Here is a 6,322-nt window from a genome sequence, read left to right as displayed (position 1 = left end):
ATGATTTTTGGAACCTACTTGAAAATCTCAGTAATTATATATAACTAGCAAAATATCCGCGCTTCGCAGCGGAGAAGTAGTGTGTTAAAGACGTTATGTAACCATATATATACATAAACATATATACATATATATACATATCTACATATACACATATCTACATATACATATATATACATATACACATCCACATACACATATATATATACATATACAAATTTACATATCTACATATATATATATACATATAAATATAGACATACATATATACATACATTCACATATATATATATATATATATATATATATATATATATACTGTATATATACATATCTACTTATTGGCTCCTGTATTTAGGATATAGCAGGTTGGATAATGGATGGATGGACATCTGTATGCATAGCCCTATTTGCCCGTTTTCATTTTTTTTCTTTCTTCAGTAATATTTCAGTAAACCCGGAGCTTGTCAGTTCAAATCGTGGTACTGACACCACTGTGTGACCCTGAGGAAGTCACTTCACCTGCCTGTGCTGCAAAAAACAAAAGTAATGTAACAAATTGTACCTCAGATGTTGCAAGTTGCTGGAATAAAGGCATAAGTAAAATAGATAAATATGTATTATACACATAGGAACTATTCATCTATTTTCAGTTAAGTCATCTGCAGCAAACCTTTATAAATGAGGGTTTCTCCTTTTTAGATAGTGCAAACTGTTTCTTCTTCATTGAGGTTTTCTCTTGGAGAGCTTTTTTCATTTCATTGAAAATTAAAGCAGCAGCTGCCAAAATATGTAGCTTTCTTATTAATTTTTCAACATTGTGTAAAATAAATTTATAAAGTAACATAAATGATTTAAATACTGGTTATCCTTTTACACTAAAATATTACTAAAGAGATACAAAAAAAGTAAAATGCATATGTTCTTTTTCTTTAAGGAGATTAAATATTACTGAAGAAAGAAAAAAAAAAACTAAAACAGCCAAATGGGGCTATGCATACAAACTTAAAAGGTTTAAATAAAACATACACCTTTATTTTTACTTCCTTAACTTGTGGAGGGTGTATCCTGTAGCAAAAAAAAAAGTAAAAACAGGTGTAAAGATATTGACAATAAGCTACGCGAACCCACCAAGACATGGAATCGTTTAAATCAAGTATCATTACATCTTCCTTTCTTAAAGAGAAGTAAGGCAGTACTTATAAGCTTACATATATATATATATATATATAGACATATATATCTATATCTAAATCCCCACGAAGTACTGCTTTTAAATTTTTATTAAGAAGAAAAGCTTTTTAAATTGAGGGAAAATATCCCAATAACAATTTGTTAAGGATCTGTTTTTTTGTGAAGCAGCCTTAACACAGCTTTTCCGCTGTTTTATAAATGCACGCCATATAAGGTCTTCCTTTTTCCTTGCTTCGCCAAGGAAGGAACCTTTTTATTAAATCCAAGGGTTCTTCGCTTTTTTTTGTTTGTTTGTTTATTACGATTGTTATAGTTCTGTTTGGATACGACGTTGTCAGTTCAGCACTCCGGTTGTAATATGACCAAGCCGTGCAAGCTTACTGTTAAGAATGCAACGTATAGTTGTACAGGAGAAAAGCAATCTTGCCTCAAATCAATGGCAACCTTTTGTAGGTCTATGAACTTAATTTAAACTTTAGGTTTACACGGTGCTTTCTTTCCGAAGTACCTGCACTCATGAATATGTCTGTATGATTCAGTCACTCAAATCCCCGCGCTTCGCACCGGCGAAGTACTGCTTTTAAATTTTTATTAAGAAGAAAAGAAAACCTTTTAAAATTGAGGGAAAATATACCAATAACAGTTTGTTAAGGATCTGTTTTTTTGTGAAGCTGCCTTTACTCGAGTGATCACTTCGAGCTGACTTGCTGGCTAACCATAAGCGTTACCTGGTAAGTAACCACCCATACAATGAGATTGTGAATCAGACTACGAATGCCGTGAATGTAATTACCCCAATCTACATGCTGTCAAATAAATGAACCACACACAATTTTAGGGGCTTCGCCTCTAGCACTGACGTCCGAGGTTCGATTCCCGTAAGGGAGTGAAATGAGTGGGTGGTTACCTACCAGGTAACGCTTATGGTTGGCAGGCAAGTCAGGTAACATCAGCCACGGTGCCTTCAGTTGTGAGAAGCAGATCATAGAATGGATGAAAATAGTTTACTGTCAAATAATGCAAAGAGTACGCGACACGTCTTTCCCCCTTATTCTTGTCTCATCAGTCGTACACACTCACTGCACTCGCTTACGGTAATCGAACCTCGGACGTCAGCGCTAGAGGGGCTTCGCAGCGGTGAAGTATTGCTTTTAAATTTTAATTAAGAAGAAAAGAAAACCTTTTTAAATTAAGTCTTAAAAAGAGGTGTAAAGATATCGACAATAAGCTACGCAAACCCACCAAGACATGCAATCGTTTAAATCAAGGCGCGAGTCAAAAAACACCATCTCATAATATTAGTTAACGATTAACACATTTCTATATGTATTGTAAGCATACAATACAACTGATAATATGTTGCGCTTATTTATCTGGTGTACCGACATTTTTGCGCGTTTACCGGCTGAAATGTAACGTGGTTTGTGCCCTTCAGAATGAAAAGAGTTTGCATTTACCTTTTTAATAAAAGGCGAGCTTTTAAGCCTGAGAAATCACCCTGTAAATGCACACGTTTAATTGCACATGTGTTAATATGTATGCTTACACAGTATTAAAAGACACTCAACAATTACACAGTATTAAAAGACACTCAACAATTAACGTTATTTACCTTCGTTCCCACGTTTGACTCGTGCTATAAATCTCTTCCTCGTTTTCAGTTCACGTGATTACGTAGGAGGCGTAATACATGATGACGCGATACGTGATTCCGCCTCCTCCATTAGAGTATATGGACAAAAAACAGGTTCCAGTTATGACCATTACGCGTAGAATTTCGAAATGAAACCTGCCTAACTTTTGTAAGTAAGCTGTAAGGAATGAGCCTGCCAAATTTCAGCCTTCTACCTACACGGGAAGTTGGAGAATTAGTGATGAGTGAGTCAGTCAGTGAGGGCTTTGCCTTTTATTAGTACAGTAATCCCTCGCTATATCACGCTTCGCCTTTCGCGGCTTCACTCCATCGCGGATTTTATATGTAAGCATATTGAAATATATATCGCGGATTTTTCGCTGCTTCGCGGGTTTCTGCGGACAATGGGTCTTTTAATTTCTGGTACATGCTTCCTCAGTTGGTTTGCCCAGTTGATTTCATACAAGGGACGCTATTGGCAGATGGCTGAGAAGCTGCCCAGCTTACTTTTCTCTTTCTTTTGCGCTGACTTTCTCTGATCCTGACGTAGGGGGATTGAGCAGGGGGGCTGTTTGCACACCTAGACGATACGGACGCTCGTCTAAAAATGCTGAAAGATTATCTTCACGTTGTGATCTTTTGTGCAGCTGCTTCCTGAAACGACATGCTGCACGGAGCTTCGCATACTTAAAAGCTCGAAGGGCACGTATTGATTTTTGATTGAAAAACAAACTCTGTCTCACTTTGTCTGCTCCTGACGGAGGGGGTGTGAGCTGCCGCCTTCAACAGCTTTGTGCCGTGGTGCTTCGCATACTTAAAAGAAAAACAGCCCTATTGATCTGTTTGCTTTTCTCTCTATCTCTGCGACAGTCACTGCTCCTGACAAGCACTCCTTTGAAGAGGAAGATATGTTTGCATTCTTTTAATTGTGAGACGGAACTGTCATGTCTGTCTCGTCATGGAGCACAGTTTAAACTTTTGAAAAAGAGACAAATGTTTGTTTGCAGTGTTTGAATAAAGTTCATGTCTCTCTACAACCTCCTGTGTTTCTGCGCAAATCTGTGACCCAAGCATGACAATATAAAAATAACCATATAAACATATGGTTTCTACTTCGCGGATTTTCTTATTTCGCGGGTGGCTCTGGAACGCAACCCCTGCGATGGAGGAGGGATTACTGTATAGATAAGGAATCATTAGCTGTCATTGTGTTCTACCAAAGGTGTAAAAGAAGACATGCTGCAAGTACTGAAGAAAAGAATGGGAAATGAAAACTTAAAGTCTCTGAACTCGCTGGGTCAAAAGCAGTTGATTCTAAGGAAACCAAGAGCCCCAAGTCATAATTGTAAACTAAGATCATTGTCTAGCTATTTCAGAATTGCTAATTAAAAGACTATAGAGTCGAACGTAGCAGGATTTGATTCAAGAATATCCACAGTCGTTGAATACAGTGAATATGTGGTGATGGATTTTAAATTGTTGTGTTAAATACTTCTTGGGCAGCCACTTCCTAGTTAATGATCATTGCATCTTGGCAATGGAGTCACAGAATGGTGATGACCATATGGATTTTCAAAACAAAATGTAAAAAAATAAAATACTTTTAAATTTGTAACCATTCACATGAAAAACTATAGCGCCGCACAATTTGAAGACCACAAAAAATAATGCAATCCAAAAACAATTATTATACTTTACTGTATCTTAACAAATTGACGTTGGTGCAGCTAAGAACTTCTGTAGCTCAGGAATCATCAAACAACAGAGCACTGAAAAAATTCCATTACAATATCTTAATAGATGGCAGGCCCATTGGGCATGGGGTTCTGGAATATTGTGCAACTTCAGTTCTTGTCTAAGCAGAAAGTTTGCGCTATTATACAATTAAATTCTTTGTTATTAGTAGTTCTGAGCCTTACTCGATTCTTTTTCATTCATGGTTAAAGATCCATAGGCCTAAAATAAATTGGTATTCTAGGGTATTAAATCACTGGGTCTCTTGTGTTTTAAGAAATCTTTAAAGAAAATAGAACCCACAAGTATCCATTATTTTTCAAAGGAAACTCCTTCTCCTTATAAGTGTTTTTAGTTAGCAAAAATCAACCATTCCATTAAGGTTATGAATGTGATTATTGCTGGAAGCTCCACTACGCAAAGCGGAAATGTATGTGTTATACAGGACAGAATCTAAAGCCATGGAGGAATAGTGCATATTTCAGAATATTTGCCAAATGATTTCAGCAGATGGTCTTACTGAAGCTCTGTCCTAATTGTTCAAAGAAAAAAGATAAATGTTCGTGTCCTTCTATTGGTTATTGATCATTAGTCATTGACATTTTCAGAAATATCCTTTGAACCTACTTTTTAGTGTGCATTAAAGACATTTTAATTTTCTCACGATGCAAAATATTTTGCATGGTAGAGTTCTTTCATTGGTCTACAAATTTCTTAAAATTAGAAAAATGTGAGTTCAACAAGTTGTCAGTGATTTTCCTATGTTACAGAATCTCTAGAGTAGGCCTAAGCATGGACAAGTCAAGAGTTCTTGCTGTCTTGACTTGTAAAATACCAAAATAAGCATCCAAAATAAGTCCAATGCTTCATAGGATACTGGTTTATTATCACTGTTTTATTAAAATCTCTAGCATAATTATTGTTCCCTGTTATGATAACCTACATTCAATAATTTTTTCATGAATTTAATTTTTTATTATGGTTTTGGAAGTGTGGGGAATTCATGTTCATTTTTATTCGTTACCTGTAATTATGTTGTCACACACATGCGATTAGGAGGCAGTCAAAAAGCTCAAAGGTGAGTGAAATATTGCAAGAGGAAGGATTGTCATGTGGTGCTTACCTGAACCTCTCCTCTTCACAGGAGAACCGAAGAAAAATAATTGCAGCTATTTCCAGGCTTCAAAATGGCCACCATGATGCCACTTCCAGCGACTCCATATGGCATCACTTCCCGCTCTCACCTTGGACATCACTTCTGGTTCCTCCCCCATGACACCATTTCCTGCCAACCATTTCCTGTTCCCATCATCCACCATGCTATAAAAACACCATTTTGTCAATGCCTCATTGTCATCTGTTGCAATACATGTACTTTGATTAACCTTTTGCATGTCTTGCTTTCATTTGTCTGCAGGGCAATATACAGAGACGGTCCCCAAACCTTTATCTTGTGAAGATTCCTTTTTGTTTGTGGTATTTCTTCCACAATGTGTAAAATATTTGTTTTTCTTTGTTATGTTTTGAAAATACTGTAACAATGTCTTTTTTAAAAAAAAAAAGATGCCACCATTTTGATTAGTGGTTGCTATGACATAACTCTTTGTTGCTAGAGAGCACCAGAAGCCTTGTTGCACAACATTACTGCCATGAAAATATTTAAACCGGTGCTGCACATCCTTCTGTGTCCAGGCTTGCGGATACTTTCTAAAAATGTTTCACTTTTACTTTTGTTTGATTACCTGGTTACAAATGATCTAA

This window comes from Erpetoichthys calabaricus, chromosome 2 (assembly GCF_900747795.2).
Source record: "Erpetoichthys calabaricus chromosome 2, fErpCal1.3, whole genome shotgun sequence".
Taxonomy (NCBI): domain Eukaryota; kingdom Metazoa; phylum Chordata; class Cladistia; order Polypteriformes; family Polypteridae; genus Erpetoichthys; species Erpetoichthys calabaricus.
The sequence above is the reverse complement of the archived record's forward strand: the minus strand, read 5'-3'. Positions refer to the sequence as shown.